The sequence below is a fragment of the Manis javanica genome, chromosome 4 (genome assembly GCF_040802235.1).
Source record: "Manis javanica isolate MJ-LG chromosome 4, MJ_LKY, whole genome shotgun sequence".
Taxonomy (NCBI): Eukaryota; Metazoa; Chordata; class Mammalia; order Pholidota; family Manidae; genus Manis; species Manis javanica.
In genome coordinates, this window is record NC_133159.1 from 121,884,110 (window position 1) to 121,906,111 (window position 22,002).

A 22,002-nucleotide genomic window follows, 5' to 3' on the forward strand; every position below is an offset into this window, starting at 1 on the left:
ATTAGAGATCACATCACAACCAGGTTTCCCCTTATTAGAGATCACCTGAAAACCAAGCTGCTCTGTCAGAGAAAACCTAACAACCAAGCTCCTCCTTATAAGAGATCAACGAATAACAAGGCTTCAGTTTATGAGGTCACCTACGAACCTGGCCTCACTGTCAGAGATTACATAACAACCAAGCTTCTCCATCAGAAGTCACTTAACAAACCTTCTCTTTCGGAGGTCAGCTCACCAGAAGGCTTCTCTGTAACACAGTGCCTAACAAACAGGCTTCTCCTTATTAGATCACCCAACAATCACTCATATCTTTATGAGGTCACATAACAACAAGACCCCTCTGTAAGGGCTCACGTAATAAAGAGGCTACACGTACTAGAGATCACTTAACAACCAGTCTTCCCTTTATGACGTCACCTACCAACAAGTCTTCTCTGTCAGAAGACTGGAATGCAACTTCTCTTTTAGAGGTCACCTAATAACCAGGCTTCTCTGTAAGAGCTTACCTAACAAACAGGCTTCTCTTTATTAGATCACCCAACCACCAGTCTTCCCTTTATGAGGTCACATAACAGCCAGGCTTCTCTGTAAGGGCTCCCGCAGTAAACAGGCTTCTCCTTATCAGAGATCACTTAACGAGTCTTCCCATTACAAGGTCACCTACCAAGCAGTCTAATGTGTCAGAAGACTGGTACACAGACTTCTCTTTCAGAGGTCACCTAACAACCAGGCTTCTCCTTATTAGATCACCCAACAACCAGTGCTCTCTTTATGTGTTCACCTACCAACCAGGCTTCTCTGACAGAGAAAACCTAATAATCCAGCTTCCATTTTAGGTCTGTCTTAACATCCTGCCTTCTCTGTCAGAGTTTACCTAACAACGAGGCTTCTCCAACAGAGGTTACCTTTAAACCATGCTTCTCTGTCAGAGTTCACCTACCAACCAGTCTTCTCTGTCAGAGACAACCTAATAATCAACTTCTATTTAAGGGCTCTCAAAACAACAAGCCTTCTGTGTCAGAGTTTACCTTACATCCAGGCATCTGCATCAGAGGTCACCTGCAAACCATACTTCTCTCAGAGATCACCTAACAACCAAGCTTCTCTGTTAGTGGTCACGCAACAAATAGGATTCCCTGTCAGACATCACCTAAGAAGACCTCTCTCTCACAGCTCACCTAACAACAAGCATATCACAGATTACAGATCACCTAACAGTCTTCCCTGTAAGAGTTGACTGAACAACAATGCTTCTGTGTCAGAGATAAGCTGATACCTAGGCTTCTCTGTCAGATGTCACCTAACAGTCAACCTTCTCTGTCAGACGTCACCTAGCAGGCTTATCCTCATTAGAGATCACGTCACAGCTAGGTTTCCACTTATTAGATAGAGATCACGTGACAACCAGGCTTCTCTGTCAGAGAAAACCCAGCAGCAAAGCTCCTCCTTAAAAGAGATCAACGAAGAACCTGGCTTCCCTTTATGAGGTCACCTACCAACCAGGCTTCACTGTCAGAGATTAGATTACAACCAAGCTCCTCTGTCAGTGGTCATGTAACGAACAGGTTTCTCTGTTAGACAAAACCTAACTTGACTTCTCTGTCACAGGTCATCTAACAACAAGGCTTCCACTGACGACAGATCACCAACACTCTGCCTTCCCTATAAGAGGTGACAGAACAACCATGCATCTCTGTCAGAGATCACCTGATAATCAGGCATCTCCGTCGGATGTCACCTCACAATCACTCTTCTCTGTCAGAGGTCACCTACTAGGATTATCATCATTACAGATCACATCACAACCAGGTTGACCTTTGTTAGAGATCACCTCACAACCAGGATTCTCCGTCAGAGAAATCTAACAACCCAGCTCCTCCTTACTGGAAATCACCGAACAGCAAGGCTTCTCTTTATGAGGTCACCTACCAACCAGGCTTCGCTGTCAGAGAACATGTAACAAATAAGCTTCTCCGTCAGAAGTCACCTAACAAACAGGCTTCTCTTTCAGAGGTCACCTAGCAACCAGGCTTCTCTGTAAGAGCTCACCTAACAAATAGGCTTCTCCTTATTAGGTCACACAAGAACCAGTCTTCTCTTTATGAGCTCACCTACCAACAAGTCTTCTCTGTCAGAGACAACCTAATAATGAAGCTTCTCCTTAAGACCTGTCTAAACAACCTGCCTTCTGTCAGAGGTTATGGAACAACCAGGTTTCTCCATCAGAGGTCACCTAAAAACTATTCTTCTCTGTCAAAAATCACCTTACAACCAAGCTTCTCTGTCAGTGGTCATGGAACATATAGGTTCCTCTTTCAGACATCACCTAACAAGACTTCTCAGTCAGAGGTCACCTAACAACAAACTTTCCGCTGATTACAGATCACCTAACAGTAAGTCTTCCCTATAAGATATGACTGAACAACCATGCTTCTGTTTCAGAGATAACCTGATACCCAGGCTTCTCTGTCAGATGTCACCTAACAATCAGTCTTCTGTGTCAGATGGCACCGAGCAGGCTTATCCTCATTTGAGTTCACATCACAAACAGGTTTCCCCTTATGAGAGTTCACGTGAAAACCAGCCTTCTCTGTCAGAGAAAACCTAACAACCCAGCCCCGCCTGATGAGACATCAACGAACAACCTGACATCCCTTTATGAGGTCACCTACCAACCAGGCTTCTCCATCAGAAGTCACTTAACAAACAGTCTTCACTTCCAGAGGTCAGCCAACAAGAAGGCTTCTCTTTAATATCTCGTCTAACAAACAGGCTTGTCCTTACTACATCACCCAACAATCAGTCTTCTCTTTATGAGGTTACATCACAACAAGGCTCCTCTGCAGGAGCTCACGTAATAAACTGGCTTCCCATATTAGAGATCACTTAACAAGCACTCTTCTCTTTATGACATCACCTACCAGCAAGTCTCCTCAGTCAGAAGACTGGAAGGCGACTTCTCTTTCAGACGTCACCAAACAACCAGGCTTCTCCTTTTCAGATCACCCAACAACCAGTGTTCTCTTTATGAGTTCACCTACCAACGAGTCTTCCTTGTCAGAGACAAACTAAACATCAAGCTTCTCTTTAAGAGATGTCCTAAGTACAAGCATTCTCTCCCAGAGGTTCCCAAACCATCAGGCTTCTCCATCAGAGGTCACCTGAAAAGGATGCTTCTCTGTCAGGGGTCACCTAACTACCAATCTTCTCTGTCAGTGATCATGTAACAAACAGGTTTCCCTGCCAGACATCACCTGACAGGACTTCTCTGTCGGAGGTCACCTAACAACAAGCGTTCCACTGATTACAGATCACCTAAATGTCAGTCTTCCCTATGAGACTTGTCCTAACAACCATGCTTCAATTTCAGAGATAAGCTGATAACCAGGCTTCTCTGTCAGATGTCACCTAACAATTAGTCTTCTATGTCAGACGTCACCTAGCAGACTTAAACTCATTAGAGATCACATCACAACCAGGTTTCCCCTTATTAGAGATCACCTGAAAACCAAGCTGCTCTGTCAGAGAAAACCTAACAACCAAGCTCCTCCTTATAAGAGATCAACGAATAACAAGGCTTCAGTTTATGAGGTCACCTACGAACCTGGCCTCACTGTCAGAGATTACATAACAACCAAGCTTCTCCATCAGAAGTCACTTAACAAACCTTCTCTTTCGGAGGTCAGCTCACCAGAAGGCTTCTCTGTAACACAGTGCCTAACAAACAGGCTCCTCCTTATTAGATCACCCAACAATCACTCATATCTTTATGAGGTCACATAACAACAAGACCCCTCTGTAAGGGCTCACGTAATAAAGAGGCTACACGTACTAGAGATCACTTAACAACCAGTCTTCCCTTTATGACGTCACCTACCAACAAGTCTTCTCTGTCAGAAGACTGGAATGCAACTTCTCTTTTAGAGGTCACCTAATAACCAGGCTTCTCTGTAAGAGCTTACCTAACAAACAGGCTTCTCTTTATTAGATCACCCAACCACCAGTCTTCCCTTTATGAGGTCACATAACAGCCAGGCTTCTCTGTAAGGGCTCCCGCAGTAAACAGGCTTCTCCTTATCAGAGATCACTTAACGAGTCTTCCCATTACAAGGTCACCTACCAAGCAGTCTAATGTGTCAGAAGACTGGTACACAGACTTCTCTTTCAGAGGTCACCTAACAACCAGGCTTCTCCTTATTAGATCACCCAACAACCAGTGCTCTCTTTATGTGTTCACCTACCAACCAGGCTTCTCTGACAGAGAAAACCTAATAATCCAGCTTCCATTTTAGGTCTGTCTTAACATCCTGCCTTCTCTGTCAGAGTTTACCTAACAACGAGGCTTCTCCAACAGAGGTTACCTTTAAACCATGCTTCTCTGTCAGAGTTCACCTACCAACCAGTCTTCTCTGTCAGAGACAACCTAATAATCAACTTCTATTTAAGGGCTCTCAAAACAACAAGCCTTCTGTGTCAGAGTTTACCTTACATCCAGGCATCTGCATCAGAGGTCACCTGCAAACCATACTTCTCTCAGAGATCACCTAACAACCAAGCTTCTCTGTTAGTGGTCACGCAACAAATAGGATTCCCTGTCAGACATCACCTAAGAAGACCTCTCTCTCACAGCTCACCTAACAACAAGCATATCACAGATTACAGATCACCTAACAGTCTTCCCTGTAAGAGTTGACTGAACAACAATGCTTCTGTGTCAGAGATAAGCTGATACCTAGGCTTCTCTGTCAGATGTCACCTAACAGTCAACCTTCTCTGTCAGACGTCACCTAGCAGGCTTATCCTCATTAGAGATCACGTCACAGCTAGGTTTCCACTTATTAGATAGAGATCACGTGACAACCAGGCTTCTCTGTCAGAGAAAACCCAGCAGCAAAGCTCCTCCTTAAAAGAGATCAACGAAGAACCTGGCTTCCCTTTATGAGGTCACCTACCAACCAGGCTTCACTGTCAGAGATTAGATTACAACCAAGCTCCTCTGTCAGTGGTCATGTAACGAACAGGTTTCTCTGTTAGACAAAACCTAACTTGACTTCTCTGTCACAGGTCATCTAACAACAAGGCTTCCACTGACGACAGATCACCAACACTCTGCCTTCCCTATAAGAGGTGACAGAACAACCATGCATCTCTGTCAGAGATCACCTGATAATCAGGCATCTCCGTCGGATGTCACCTCACAATCACTCTTCTCTGTCAGAGGTCACCTACTAGGATTATCATCATTACAGATCACATCACAACCAGGTTGACCTTTGTTAGAGATCACCTCACAACCAGGATTCTCCGTCAGGGAAATCTAACAACCCAGCTCCTCCTTACTGGAAATCACCGAACAGCAAGGCTTCTCTTTATGAGGTCACCTACCAACCAGGCTTCGCTGTCAGAGAACATGTAACAAATAAGCTTCTCCGTCAGAAGTCACCTAACAAACAGGCTTCTCTTTCAGAGGTCACCTAGCAACCAGGCTTCTCTGTAAGAGCTCACCTAACAAATAGGCTTCTCCTTATTAGGTCACACAAGAACCAGTCTTCTCTTTATGAGCTCACCTACCAACAAGTCTTCTCTGTCAGAGACAACCTAATAATGAAGCTTCTCCTTAAGACCTGTCTAAACAACCTGCCTTCTGTCAGAGGTTATGGAACAACCAGGTTTCTCCATCAGAGGTCACCTAAAAACTATTCTTCTCTGTCAAAAATCACCTTACAACCAAGCTTCTCTGTCAGTGGTCATGGAACATATAGGTTCCTCTTTCAGACATCACCTAACAAGACTTCTCAGTCAGAGGTCACCTAACAACAAACTTTCCGCTGATTACAGATCACCTAACAGTAAGTCTTCCCTATAAGATATGACTGAACAACCATGCTTCTGTTTCAGAGATAACCTGATACCCAGGCTTCTCTGTCAGATGTCACCTAACAATCAGTCTTCTGTGTCAGATGGCACCGAGCAGGCTTATCCTCATTTGAGTTCACATCACAAACAGGTTTCCCCTTATGAGAGTTCACGTGAAAACCAGCCTTCTCTGTCAGAGAAAACCTAACAACCCAGCCCCGCCTGATGAGACATCAACGAACAACCTGACATCCCTTTATGAGGTCACCTACCAACCAGGCTTCTCCATCAGAAGTCACTTAACAAACAGTCTTCACTTCCAGAGGTCAGCCAACAAGAAGGCTTCTCTTTAATATCTCGTCTAACAAACAGGCTTGTCCTTACTACATCACCCAACAATCAGTCTTCTCTTTATGAGGTTACATCACAACAAGGCTCCTCTGCAGGAGCTCACGTAATAAACTGGCTTCCCATATTAGAGATCACTTAACAAGCACTCTTCTCTTTATGACATCACCTACCAGCAAGTCTCCTCAGTCAGAAGACTGCAAGGCGACTTCTCTTTCAGACGTCACCAAACAACCAGGCTTCTCCTTATCAGATCACCCAACAACCAGTGTTCTCTTTATGAGTTCACCTACCAACGAGTCTTCCTTGTCAGAGACAAACTAAACATCAAGCTTCTCTTTAAGAGATGTCCTAAGTACAAGCATTCTCTCCCAGAGGTTCCCAAACCATCAGGCTTCTCCATCAGAGGTCACCTGAAAAGGATGCTTCTCTGTCAGGGGTCACCTAACTACCAATCTTCTCTGTCAGTGATCATGTAACAAACAGGTTTCCCTGCCAGACATCACCTGACAGGACTTCTCTGTCGGAGGTCACCTAACAACAAGCGTTCCACTGATTACAGATCACCTAAATGTCAGTCTTCCCTATGAGACTTGTCCTAACAACCATGCTTCAATTTCAGAGATAAGCTGATAACCAGGCTTCTCTGTCAGATGTCACCTAACAATTAGTCTTCTATGTCAGACGTCACCTAGCAGACTTAAACTCATTAGAGATCACATCACAACCAGGTTTCCCCTTATTAGAGATCACCTGAAAACCAAGCTGCTCTGTCAGAGAAAACCTAACAACCAAGCTCCTCCTTATAAGAGATCAACGAATAACAAGGCTTCAGTTTATGAGGTCACCTACGAACCTGGCCTCACTGTCAGAGATTACATAACAACCAAGCTTCTCCATCAGAAGTCACTTAACAAACCTTCTCTTTCGGAGGTCAGCTCACCAGAAGGCTTCTCTGTAACACAGTGCCTAACAAACAGGCTTCTCCTTATTAGATCACCCAACAATCACTCATATCTTTATGAGGTCACATAACAACAAGACCCCTCTGTAAGGGCTCACGTAATAAAGAGGCTACACGTACTAGAGATCACTTAACAACCAGTCTTCCCTTTATGACGTCACCTACCAACAAGTCTTCTCTGTCAGAAGACTGGAATGCAACTTCTCTTTTAGAGGTCACCTAATAACCAGGCTTCTCTGTAAGAGCTTACCTAACAAACAGGCTTCTCTTTATTAGATCACCCAACCACCAGTCTTCCCTTTATGAGGTCACATAACAGCCAGGCTTCTCTGTAAGGGCTCCCGCAGTAAACAGGCTTCTCCTTATCAGAGATCACTTAACGAGTCTTCCCATTACAAGGTCACCTACCAAGCAGTCTAATGTGTCAGAAGACTGGTACACAGACTTCTCTTTCAGAGGTCACCTAACAACCAGGCTTCTCCTTATTAGATCACCCAACAACCAGTGCTCTCTTTATGTGTTCACCTACCAACCAGGCTTCTCTGACAGAGAAAACCTAATAATCCAGCTTCCATTTTAGGTCTGTCTTAACATCCTGCCTTCTCTGTCAGAGTTTACCTAACAACGAGGCTTCTCCAACAGAGGTTACCTTTAAACCATGCTTCTCTGTCAGAGTTCACCTACCAACCAGTCTTCTCTGTCAGAGACAACCTAATAATCAACTTCTATTTAAGGGCTCTCAAAACAACAAGCCTTCTGTGTCAGAGTTTACCTTACATCCAGGCATCTGCATCAGAGGTCACCTGCAAACCATACTTCTCTCAGAGATCACCTAACAACCAAGCTTCTCTGTTAGTGGTCACGCAACAAATAGGATTCCCTGTCAGACATCACCTAAGAAGACCTCTCTCTCACAGCTCACCTAACAACAAGCATATCACAGATTACAGATCACCTAACAGTCTTCCCTGTAAGAGTTGACTGAACAACAATGCTTCTGTGTCAGAGATAAGCTGATACCTAGGCTTCTCTGTCAGATGTCACCTAACAGTCAACCTTCTCTGTCAGACGTCACCTAGCAGGCTTATCCTCATTAGAGATCACGTCACAGCTAGGTTTCCACTTGTTAGATAGAGATCACGTGACAACCAGGCTTCTCTGTCAGAGAAAACCCAGCAGCAAAGCTCCTCCTTAAAAGAGATCAACGAAGAACCTGGCTTCCCTTTATGAGGTCACCTACCAACCAGGCTTCACTGTCAGAGATTAGATTACAACCAAGCTCCTCTGTCAGTGGTCATGTAACGAACAGGTTTCTCTGTTAGACAAAACCTAACTTGACTTCTCTGTCACAGGTCATCTAACAACAAGGCTTCCACTGACGACAGATCACCAACACTCTGCCTTCCCTATAAGAGGTGACAGAACAACCATGCATCTCTGTCAGAGATCACCTGATAATCAGGCATCTCCGTCGGATGTCACCTCACAATCACTCTTCTCTGTCAGAGGTCACCTACTAGGATTATCATCATTACAGATCACATCACAACCAGGTTGACCTTTGTTAGAGATCACCTCACAACCAGGATTCTCCGTCAGGGAAATCTAACAACCCAGCTCCTCCTTACTGGAAATCACCGAACAGCAAGGCTTCTCTTTATGAGGTCACCTACCAACCAGGCTTCGCTGTCAGAGAACATGTAACAAATAAGCTTCTCCGTCAGAAGTCACCTAACAAACAGGCTTCTCTTTCAGAGGTCACCTAGCAACCAGGCTTCTCTGTAAGAGCTCACCTAACAAATAGGCTTCTCCTTATTAGGTCACACAAGAACCAGTCTTCTCTTTATGAGCTCACCTACCAACAAGTCTTCTCTGTCAGAGACAACCTAATAATGAAGCTTCTCCTTAAGACCTGTCTAAACAACCTGCCTTCTGTCAGAGGTTATGGAACAACCAGGTTTCTCCATCAGAGGTCACCTAAAAACTATTCTTCTCTGTCAAAAATCACCTTACAACCAAGCTTCTCTGTCAGTGGTCATGGAACATATAGGTTCCTCTTTCAGACATCACCTAACAAGACTTCTCAGTCAGAGGTCACCTAACAACAAACTTTCCGCTGATTACAGATCACCTAACAGTAAGTCTTCCCTATAAGATATGACTGAACAACCATGCTTCTGTTTCAGAGATAACCTGATACCCAGGCTTCTCTGTCAGATGTCACCTAACAATCAGTCTTCTGTGTCAGATGGCACCGAGCAGGCTTATCCTCATTTGAGTTCACATCACAAACAGGTTTCCCCTTATGAGAGTTCACGTGAAAACCAGCCTTCTCTGTCAGAGAAAACCTAACAACCCAGCCCCGCCTGATGAGACATCAACGAACAACCTGACATCCCTTTATGAGGTCACCTACCAACCAGGCTTCTCCATCAGAAGTCACTTAACAAACAGTCTTCACTTCCAGAGGTCAGCCAACAAGAAGGCTTCTCTTTAATATCTCGTCTAACAAACAGGCTTGTCCTTACTACATCACCCAACAATCAGTCTTCTCTTTATGAGGTTACATCACAACAAGGCTCCTCTGCAGGAGCTCACGTAATAAACTGGCTTCCCATATTAGAGATCACTTAACAAGCACTCTTCTCTTTATGACATCACCTACCAGCAAGTCTCCTCAGTCAGAAGACTGCAAGGCGACTTCTCTTTCAGACGTCACCAAACAACCAGGCTTCTCCTTATCAGATCACCCAACAACCAGTGTTCTCTTTATGAGTTCACCTACCAACGAGTCTTCCTTGTCAGAGACAAACTAAACATCAAGCTTCTCTTTAAGAGATGTCCTAAGTACAAGCATTCTCTCCCAGAGGTTCCCAAACCATCAGGCTTCTCCATCAGAGGTCACCTGAAAAGGATGCTTCTCTGTCAGGGGTCACCTAACTACCAATCTTCTCTGTCAGTGATCATGTAACAAACAGGTTTCCCTGCCAGACATCACCTGACAGGACTTCTCTGTCGGAGGTCACCTAACAACAAGCGTTCCACTGATTACAGATCACCTAAATGTCAGTCTTCCCTATGAGACTTGTCCTAACAACCATGCTTCAATTTCAGAGATAAGCTGATAACCAGGCTTCTCTGTCAGATGTCACCTAACAATTAGTCTTCTATGTCAGACGTCACCTAGCAGACTTAAACTCATTAGAGATCACATCACAACCAGGTTTCCCCTTATTAGAGATCACCTGAAAACCAAGCTGCTCTGTCAGAGAAAACCTAACAACCAAGCTCCTCCTTATAAGAGATCAACGAATAACAAGGCTTCAGTTTATGAGGTCACCTACGAACCTGGCCTCACTGTCAGAGATTACATAACAACCAAGCTTCTCCATCAGAAGTCACTTAACAAACCTTCTCTTTCGGAGGTCAGCTCACCAGAAGGCTTCTCTGTAACACAGTGCCTAACAAACAGGCTTCTCCTTATTAGATCACCCAACAATCACTCATATCTTTATGAGGTCACATAACAACAAGACCCCTCTGTAAGGGCTCACGTAATAAAGAGGCTACACGTACTAGAGATCACTTAACAACCAGTCTTCCCTTTATGACGTCACCTACCAACAAGTCTTCTCTGTCAGAAGACTGGAATGCAACTTCTCTTTTAGAGGTCACCTAATAACCAGGCTTCTCTGTAAGAGCTTACCTAACAAACAGGCTTCTCTTTATTAGATCACCCAACCACCAGTCTTCCCTTTATGAGGTCACATAACAGCCAGGCTTCTCTGTAAGGGCTCCCGCAGTAAACAGGCTTCTCCTTATCAGAGATCACTTAACGAGTCTTCCCATTACAAGGTCACCTACCAAGCAGTCTAATGTGTCAGAAGACTGGTACACAGACTTCTCTTTCAGAGGTCACCTAACAACCAGGCTTCTCCTTATTAGATCACCCAACAACCAGTGCTCTCTTTATGTGTTCACCTACCAACCAGGCTTCTCTGACAGAGAAAACCTAATAATCCAGCTTCCATTTTAGGTCTGTCTTAACATCCTGCCTTCTCTGTCAGAGTTTACCTAACAACGAGGCTTCTCCAACAGAGGTTACCTTTAAACCATGCTTCTCTGTCAGAGTTCACCTACCAACCAGTCTTCTCTGTCAGAGACAACCTAATAATCAACTTCTATTTAAGGGCTCTCAAAACAACAAGCCTTCTGTGTCAGAGTTTACCTTACATCCAGGCATCTGCATCAGAGGTCACCTGCAAACCATACTTCTCTCAGAGATCACCTAACAACCAAGCTTCTCTGTTAGTGGTCACGCAACAAATAGGATTCCCTGTCAGACATCACCTAAGAAGACCTCTCTCTCACAGCTCACCTAACAACAAGCATATCACAGATTACAGATCACCTAACAGTCTTCCCTGTAAGAGTTGACTGAACAACAATGCTTCTGTGTCAGAGATAAGCTGATACCTAGGCTTCTCTGTCAGATGTCACCTAACAGTCAACCTTCTCTGTCAGACGTCACCTAGCAGGCTTATCCTCATTAGAGATCACGTCACAGCTAGGTTTCCACTTGTTAGATAGAGATCACGTGACAACCAGGCTTCTCTGTCAGAGAAAACCCAGCAGCAAAGCTCCTCCTTAAAAGAGATCAACGAAGAACCTGGCTTCCCTTTATGAGGTCACCTACCAACCAGGCTTCACTGTCAGAGATTAGATTACAACCAAGCTCCTCTGTCAGTGGTCATGTAACGAACAGGTTTCTCTGTTAGACAAAACCTAACTTGACTTCTCTGTCACAGGTCATCTAACAACAAGGCTTCCACTGACGACAGATCACCAACACTCTGCCTTCCCTATAAGAGGTGACAGAACAACCATGCATCTCTGTCAGAGATCACCTGATAATCAGGCATCTCCGTCGGATGTCACCTCACAATCACTCTTCTCTGTCAGAGGTCACCTACTAGGATTATCATCATTACAGATCACATCACAACCAGGTTGACCTTTGTTAGAGATCACCTCACAACCAGGATTCTCCGTCAGGGAAATCTAACAACCCAGCTCCTCCTTACTGGAAATCACCGAACAGCAAGGCTTCTCTTTATGAGGTCACCTACCAACCAGGCTTCGCTGTCAGAGAACATGTAACAAATAAGCTTCTCCGTCAGAAGTCACCTAACAAACAGGCTTCTCTTTCAGAGGTCACCTAGCAACCAGGCTTCTCTGTAAGAGCTCACCTAACAAATAGGCTTCTCCTTATTAGGTCACACAAGAACCAGTCTTCTCTTTATGAGCTCACCTACCAACAAGTCTTCTCTGTCAGAGACAACCTAATAATGAAGCTTCTCCTTAAGACCTGTCTAAACAACCTGCCTTCTGTCAGAGGTTATGGAACAACCAGGTTTCTCCATCAGAGGTCACCTAAAAACTATTCTTCTCTGTCAAAAATCACCTTACAACCAAGCTTCTCTGTCAGTGGTCATGGAACATATAGGTTCCTCTTTCAGACATCACCTAACAAGACTTCTCAGTCAGAGGTCACCTAACAACAAACTTTCCGCTGATTACAGATCACCTAACAGTAAGTCTTCCCTATAAGATATGACTGAACAACCATGCTTCTGTTTCAGAGATAACCTGATACCCAGGCTTCTCTGTCAGATGTCACCTAACAATCAGTCTTCTGTGTCAGATGGCACCGAGCAGGCTTATCCTCATTTGAGTTCACATCACAAACAGGTTTCCCCTTATGAGAGTTCACGTGAAAACCAGCCTTCTCTGTCAGAGAAAACCTAACAACCCAGCCCCGCCTGATGAGACATCAACGAACAACCTGACATCCCTTTATGAGGTCACCTACCAACCAGGCTTCTCCATCAGAAGTCACTTAACAAACAGTCTTCACTTCCAGAGGTCAGCCAACAAGAAGGCTTCTCTTTAATATCTCGTCTAACAAACAGGCTTGTCCTTACTACATCACCCAACAATCAGTCTTCTCTTTATGAGGTTACATCACAACAAGGCTCCTCTGCAGGAGCTCACGTAATAAACTGGCTTCCCATATTAGAGATCACTTAACAAGCACTCTTCTCTTTATGACATCACCTACCAGCAAGTCTCCTCAGTCAGAAGACTGCAAGGCGACTTCTCTTTCAGACGTCACCAAACAACCAGGCTTCTCCTTATCAGATCACCCAACAACCAGTGTTCTCTTTATGAGTTCACCTACCAACGAGTCTTCCTTGTCAGAGACAAACTAAACATCAAGCTTCTCTTTAAGAGATGTCCTAAGTACAAGCATTCTCTCCCAGAGGTTCCCAAACCATCAGGCTTCTCCATCAGAGGTCACCTGAAAAGGATGCTTCTCTGTCAGGGGTCACCTAACTACCAATCTTCTCTGTCAGTGATCATGTAACAAACAGGTTTCCCTGCCAGACATCACCTGACAGGACTTCTCTGTCGGAGGTCACCTAACAACAAGCGTTCCACTGATTACAGATCACCTAAATGTCAGTCTTCCCTATGAGACTTGTCCTAACAACCATGCTTCAATTTCAGAGATAAGCTGATAACCAGGCTTCTCTGTCAGATGTCACCTAACAATTAGTCTTCTATGTCAGACGTCACCTAGCAGACTTAAACTCATTAGAGATCACATCACAACCAGGTTTCCCCTTATTAGAGATCACCTGAAAACCAAGCTGCTCTGTCAGAGAAAACCTAACAACCAAGCTCCTCCTTATAAGAGATCAACGAATAACAAGGCTTCAGTTTATGAGGTCACCTACGAACCTGGCCTCACTGTCAGAGATTACATAACAACCAAGCTTCTCCATCAGAAGTCACTTAACAAACCTTCTCTTTCGGAGGTCAGCTCACCAGAAGGCTTCTCTGTAACACAGTGCCTAACAAACAGGCTCCTCCTTATTAGATCACCCAACAATCACTCATATCTTTATGAGGTCACATAACAACAAGACCCCTCTGTAAGGGCTCACGTAATAAAGAGGCTACACGTACTAGAGATCACTTAACAACCAGTCTTCCCTTTATGACGTCACCTACCAACAAGTCTTCTCTGTCAGAAGACTGGAATGCAACTTCTCTTTTAGAGGTCACCTAATAACCAGGCTTCTCTGTAAGAGCTTACCTAACAAACAGGCTTCTCTTTATTAGATCACCCAACCACCAGTCTTCCCTTTATGAGGTCACATAACAGCCAGGCTTCTCTGTAAGGGCTCCCGCAGTAAACAGGCTTCTCCTTATCAGAGATCACTTAACGAGTCTTCCCATTACAAGGTCACCTACCAAGCAGTCTAATGTGTCAGAAGACTGGTACACAGACTTCTCTTTCAGAGGTCACCTAACAACCAGGCTTCTCCTTATTAGATCACCCAACAACCAGTGCTCTCTTTATGTGTTCACCTACCAACCAGGCTTCTCTGACAGAGAAAACCTAATAATCCAGCTTCCATTTTAGGTCTGTCTTAACATCCTGCCTTCTCTGTCAGAGTTTACCTAACAACGAGGCTTCTCCAACAGAGGTTACCTTTAAACCATGCTTCTCTGTCAGAGTTCACCTACCAACCAGTCTTCTCTGTCAGAGACAACCTAATAATCAACTTCTATTTAAGGGCTCTCAAAACAACAAGCCTTCTGTGTCAGAGTTTACCTTACATCCAGGCATCTGCATCAGAGGTCACCTGCAAACCATACTTCTCTCAGAGATCACCTAACAACCAAGCTTCTCTGTTAGTGGTCACGCAACAAATAGGATTCCCTGTCAGACATCACCTAAGAAGACCTCTCTCTCACAGCTCACCTAACAACAAGCATATCACAGATTACAGATCACCTAACAGTCTTCCCTGTAAGAGTTGACTGAACAACAATGCTTCTGTGTCAGAGATAAGCTGATACCTAGGCTTCTCTGTCAGATGTCACCTAACAGTCAACCTTCTCTGTCAGACGTCACCTAGCAGGCTTATCCTCATTAGAGATCACGTCACAGCTAGGTTTCCACTTGTTAGATAGAGATCACGTGACAACCAGGCTTCTCTGTCAGAGAAAACCCAGCAGCAAAGCTCCTCCTTAAAAGAGATCAACGAAGAACCTGGCTTCCCTTTATGAGGTCACCTACCAACCAGGCTTCACTGTCAGAGATTAGATTACAACCAAGCTCCTCTGTCAGTGGTCATGTAACAAACAGGTTTCTCTGTTAGACAAAACCTAACTTGACTTCTCTGTCACAGGTCATCTAACAACAAGGCTTCCACTGACGACAGATCACCAACACTCTGCCTTCCCTATAAGAGGTGACAGAACAACCATGCATCTCTGTCAGAGATCACCTGATAATCAGGCATCTCCGTCGGATGTCACCTCACAATCACTCTTCTCTGTCAGAGGTCACCTACTAGGATTATCATCATTACAGATCACATCACAACCAGGTTGACCTTTGTTAGAGATCACCTCACAACCAGGATTCTCCGTCAGGGAAATCTAACAACCCAGCTCCTCCTTACTGGAAATCACCGAACAGCAAGGCTTCTCTTTATGAGGTCACCTACCAACCAGGCTTCGCTGTCAGAGAACATGTAACAAATAAGCTTCTCCGTCAGAAGTCACCTAACAAACAGGCTTCTCTTTCAGAGGTCACCTAGCAACCAGGCTTCTCTGTAAGAGCTCACCTAACAAATAGGCTTCTCCTTATTAGGTCACACAAGAACCAGTCTTCTCTTTATGAGCTCACCTACCAACAAGTCTTCTCTGTCAGAGACAACCTAATAATGAAGCTTCTCCTTAAGACCTGTCTAAACAACCTGCCTTCTGTCAGAGGTTATGGAACAACCAGGTTTCTCCATCAGAGGTCACCTAAAAACTATTCTTCTCTGTCAAAAATCACCTTACAACCAAGCTTCTCTGTCAGTGGTCATGGAACATATAGGTTCCTCTTTCAGACATCACCTAACAAGACTTCTCAGTCAGAGGTCACCTAACAACAAACTTTCCGCTGATTACAGATCACCTAACAGTAAGTCTTCCCTATAAGATATGACTGAACAACCATGCTTCTGTTTCAGAGATAACCTGATACCCAGGCTTCTCTGTCAGATGTCACCTAACAATCAGTCTTCTGTGTCAGATGGCACCGAGCAGGCTTATCCTCATTTGAGTTCACATCACAAACAGGTTTCCCCTTATGAGAGTTCACGTGAAAACCAGCCTTCTCTGTCAGAGAAAACCTAACAACCCAGCCCCGCCTGATGAGACATCAACGAACAACCTGACATCCCTTTATGAGGTCACCTACCAACCAGGCTTCTCCATCAGAAGTCACTTAACAAACAGTCTTCACTTCCAGAGGTCAGCCAACAAGAAGGCTTCTCTTTAATATCTCGTCTAACAAACAGGCTTGTCCTTACTACATCACCCAACAATCAGTCTTCTCTTTATGAGGTTACATCACAACAAGGCTCCTCTGCAGGAGCTCACGTAATAAACTGGCTTCCCATATTAGAGATCACTTAACAAGCACTCTTCTCTTTATGACATCACCTACCAGCAAGTCTCCTCAGTCAGAAGACTGCAAGGCGACTTCTCTTTCAGACGTCACCAAACAACCAGGCTTCTCCTTATCAGATCACCCAACAACCAGTGTTCTCTTTATGAGTTCACCTACCAACGAGTCTTCCTTGTCAGAGACAAACTAAACATCAAGCTTCTCTTTAAGAGATGTCCTAAGTACAAGCATTCTCTCCCAGAGGTTCCCAAACCATCAGGCTTCTCCATCAGAGGTCACCTGAAAAGGATGCTTCTCTGTCAGGGGTCACCTAACTACCAATCTTCTCTGTCAGTGATCATGTAACAAACAGGTTTCCCTGCCAGACATCACCTGACAGGACTTCTCTGTCGGAGGTCACCTAACAACAAGCGTTCCACTGATTACAGATCACCTAAATGTCAGTCTTCCCTATGAGACTTGTCCTAACAACCATGCTTCAATTTCAGAGATAAGCTGATAACCAGGCTTCTCTGTCAGATGTCACCTAACAATTAGTCTTCTATGTCAGACGTCACCTAGCAGACTTAAACTCATTAGAGATCACATCACAACCAGGTTTCCCCTTATTAGAGATCACCTGAAAACCAAGCTGCTCTGTCAGAGAAAACCTAACAACCAAGCTCCTCCTTATAAGAGATCAACGAATAACAAGGCTTCAGTTTATGAGGTCACCTACGAACCTGGCCTCACTGTCAGAGATTACATAACAACCAAGCTTCTCCATCAGAAGTCACTTAACAAACCTTCTCTTTCGGAGGTCAGCTCACCAGAAGGCTTCTCTGTAACACAGTGCCTAACAAACAGGCTTCTCCTTATTAGATCACCCAACAATCACTCATATCTTTATGAGGTCACATAACAACAAGACCCCTCTGTAAGGGCTCACGTAATAAAGAGGCTACACGTACTAGAGATCACTTAACAACCAGTCTTCCCTTTATGACGTCACCTACCAACAAGTCTTCTCTGTCAGAAGACTGGAATGCAACTTCTCTTTTAGAGGTCACCTAATAACCAGGCTTCTCTGTAAGAGCTTACCTAACAAACAGGCTTCTCTTTATTAGATCACCCAACCACCAGTCTTCCCTTTATGAGGTCACATAACAGCCAGGCTTCTCTGTAAGGGCTCCCGCAGTAAACAGGCTTCTCCTTATCAGAGATCACTTAACGAGTCTTCCCATTACAAGGTCACCTACCAAGCAGTCTAATGTGTCAGAAGACTGGTACACAGACTTCTCTTTCAGAGGTCACCTAACAACCAGGCTTCTCCTTATTAGATCACCCAACAACCAGTGCTCTCTTTATGTGTTCACCTACCAACCAGGCTTCTCTGACAGAGAAAACCTAATAATCCAGCTTCCATTTTAGGTCTGTCTTAACATCCTGCCTTCTCTGTCAGAGTTTACCTAACAACGAGGCTTCTCCAACAGAGGTTACCTTTAAACCATGCTTCTCTGTCAGAGTTCACCTACCAACCAGTCTTCTCTGTCAGAGACAACCTAATAATCAACTTCTATTTAAGGGCTCTCAAAACAACAAGCCTTCTGTGTCAGAGTTTACCTTACATCCAGGCATCTGCATCAGAGGTCACCTGCAAACCATACTTCTCTCAGAGATCACCTAACAACCAAGCTTCTCTGTTAGTGGTCACGCAACAAATAGGATTCCCTGTCAGACATCACCTAAGAAGACCTCTCTCTCACAGCTCACCTAACAACAAGCATATCACAGATTACAGATCACCTAACAGTCTTCCCTGTAAGAGTTGACTGAACAACAATGCTTCTGTGTCAGAGATAAGCTGATACCTAGGCTTCTCTGTCAGATGTCACCTAACAGTCAACCTTCTCTGTCAGACGTCACCTAGCAGGCTTATCCTCATTAGAGATCACGTCACAGCTAGGTTTCCACTTGTTAGATAGAGATCACGTGACAACCAGGCTTCTCTGTCAGAGAAAACCCAGCAGCAAAGCTCCTCCTTAAAAGAGATCAACGAAGAACCTGGCTTCCCTTTATGAGGTCACCTACCAACCAGGCTTCACTGTCAGAGATTAGATTACAACCAAGCTCCTCTGTCAGTGGTCATGTAACAAACAGGTTTCTCTGTTAGACAAAACCTAACTTGACTTCTCTGTCACAGGTCATCTAACAACAAGGCTTCCACTGACGACAGATCACCAACACTCTGCCTTCCCTATAAGAGGTGACAGAACAACCATGCATCTCTGTCAGAGATCACCTGATAATCAGGCATCTCCGTCGGATGTCACCTCACAATCACTCTTCTCTGTCAGAGGTCACCTACTAGGATTATCATCATTACAGATCACATCACAACCAGGTTGACCTTTGTTAGAGATCACCTCACAACCAGGATTCTCCGTCAGGGAAATCTAACAACCCAGCTCCTCCTTACTGGAAATCACCGAACAGCAAGGCTTCTCTTTATGAGGTCACCTACCAACCAGGCTTCGCTGTCAGAGAACATGTAACAAATAAGCTTCTCCGTCAGAAGTCACCTAACAAACAGGCTTCTCTTTCAGAGGTCACCTAGCAACCAGGCTTCTCTGTAAGAGCTCACCTAACAAATAGGCTTCTCCTTATTAGGTCACACAAGAACCAGTCTTCTCTTTATGAGCTCACCTACCAACAAGTCTTCTCTGTCAGAGACAACCTAATAATGAAGCTTCTCCTTAAGACCTGTCTAAACAACCTGCCTTCTGTCAGAGGTTATGGAACAACCAGGTTTCTCCATCAGAGGTCACCTAAAAACTATTCTTCTCTGTCAAAAATCACCTTACAACCAAGCTTCTCTGTCAGTGGTCATGGAACATATAGGTTCCTCTTTCAGACATCACCTAACAAGACTTCTCAGTCAGAGGTCACCTAACAACAAACTTTCCGCTGATTACAGATCACCTAACAGTAAGTCTTCCCTATAAGATATGACTGAACAACCATGCTTCTGTTTCAGAGATAACCTGATACCCAGGCTTCTCTGTCAGATGTCACCTAACAATCAGTCTTCTGTGTCAGATGGCACCGAGCAGGCTTATCCTCATTTGAGTTCACATCACAAACAGGTTTCCCCTTATGAGAGTTCACGTGAAAACCAGCCTTCTCTGTCAGAGAAAACCTAACAACCCAGCCCCGCCTGATGAGACATCAACGAACAACCTGACATCCCTTTATGAGGTCACCTACCAACCAGGCTTCTCCATCAGAAGTCACTTAACAAACAGTCTTCACTTCCAGAGGTCAGCCAACAAGAAGGCTTCTCTTTAATATCTCGTCTAACAAACAGGCTTGTCCTTACTACATCACCCAACAATCAGTCTTCTCTTTATGAGGTTACATCACAACAAGGCTCCTCTGCAGGAGCTCACGTAATAAACTGGCTTCCCATATTAGAGATCACTTAACAAGCACTCTTCTCTTTATGACATCACCTACCAGCAAGTCTCCTCAGTCAGAAGACTGCAAGGCGACTTCTCTTTCAGACGTCACCAAACAACCAGGCTTCTCCTTATCAGATCACCCAACAACCAGTGTTCTCTTTATGAGTTCACCTACCAACGAGTCTTCCTTGTCAGAGACAAACTAAACATCAAGCTTCTCTTTAAGAGATGTCCTAAGTACAAGCATTCTCTCCCAGAGGTTCCCAAACCATCAGGCTTCTCCATCAGAGGTCACCTGAAAAGGATGCTTCTCTGTCAGGGGTCACCTAACTACCAATCTTCTCTGTCAGTGATCATGTAACAAACAGGTTTCCCTGCCAGACATCACCTGACAGGACTTCTCTGTCGGAGGTCACCTAACAACAAGCGTTCCACTGATTACAGATCACCTAAATGTCAGTCTTCCCTATGAGACTTGTCCTAACAACCATGCTTCAATTTCAGAGATAAGCTGATAACCAGGCTTCTCTGTCAGATGTCACCTAACAATTAGTCTTCTATGTCAGACGTCACCTAGCAGACTTAAACTCATTAGAGATCACATCACAACCAGGTTTCCCCTTATTAGAGATCACCTGAAAACCAAGCTGCTCTGTCAGAGAAAACCTAACAACCAAGCTCCTCCTTATAAGAGATCAACGAATAACAAGGCTTCAGTTTATGAGGTCACCTACGAACCTGGCCTCACTGTCAGAGATTACATAACAACCAAGCTTCTCCATCAGAAGTCACTTAACAAACCTTCTCTTTCGGAGGTCAGCTCACCAGAAGGCTTCTCTGTAACACAGTGCCTAACAAACAGGCTTCTCCTTATTAGATCACCCAACAATCACTCATATCTTTATGAGGTCACATAACAACAAGACCCCTCTGTAAGGGCTCACGTAATAAAGAGGCTACACGTACTAGAGATCACTTAACAACCAGTCTTCCCTTTATGACGTCACCTACCAACAAGTCTTCTCTGTCAGAAGACTGGAATGCAACTTCTCTTTTAGAGGTCACCTAATAACCAGGCTTCTCTGTAAGAGCTTACCTAACAAACAGGCTTCTCTTTATTAGATCACCCAACCACCAGTCTTCCCTTTATGAGGTCACATAACAGCCAGGCTTCTCTGTAAGGGCTCCCGCAGTAAACAGGCTTCTCCTTATCAGAGATCACTTAACGAGTCTTCCCATTACAAGGTCACCTACCAAGCAGTCTAATGTGTCAGAAGACTGGTACACAGACTTCTCTTTCAGAGGTCACCTAACAACCAGGCTTCTCCTTATTAGATCACCCAACAACCAGTGCTCTCTTTATGTGTTCACCTACCAACCAGGCTTCTCTGACAGAGAAAACCTAATAATCCAGCTTCCATTTTAGGTCTGTCTTAACATCCTGCCTTCTCTGTCAGAGTTTACCTAACAACGAGGCTTCTCCAACAGAGGTTACCTTTAAACCATGCTTCTCTGTCAGAGTTCACCTACCAACCAGTCTTCTCTGTCAGAGACAACCTAATAATCAACTTCTATTTAAGGGCTCTCAAAACAACAAGCCTTCTGTGTCAGAGTTTACCTTACATCCAGGCATCTGCATCAGAGGTCACCTGCAAACCATACTTCTCTCAGAGATCACCTAACAACCAAGCTTCTCTGTTAGTGGTCACGCAACAAATAGGATTCCCTGTCAGACATCACCTAAGAAGACCTCTCTCTCACAGCTCACCTAACAACAAGCATATCACAGATTACAGATCACCTAACAGTCTTCCCTGTAAGAGTTGACTGAACAACAATGCTTCTGTGTCAGAGAT

At 44.4% G+C, this 22,002-nt stretch overlaps 1 protein-coding gene across 2 annotated transcripts in view; it reads right to left on the bottom strand.

The window, feature by feature from the left end:
* The window catches only part of LOC108387708 (dynein axonemal heavy chain 9), an 890,975-nt gene that overhangs the window by 452,951 nt on the left and 416,022 nt on the right, over positions 1–22,002 (bottom strand). The gene's annotated exons all lie outside the window — the stretch shown is intronic.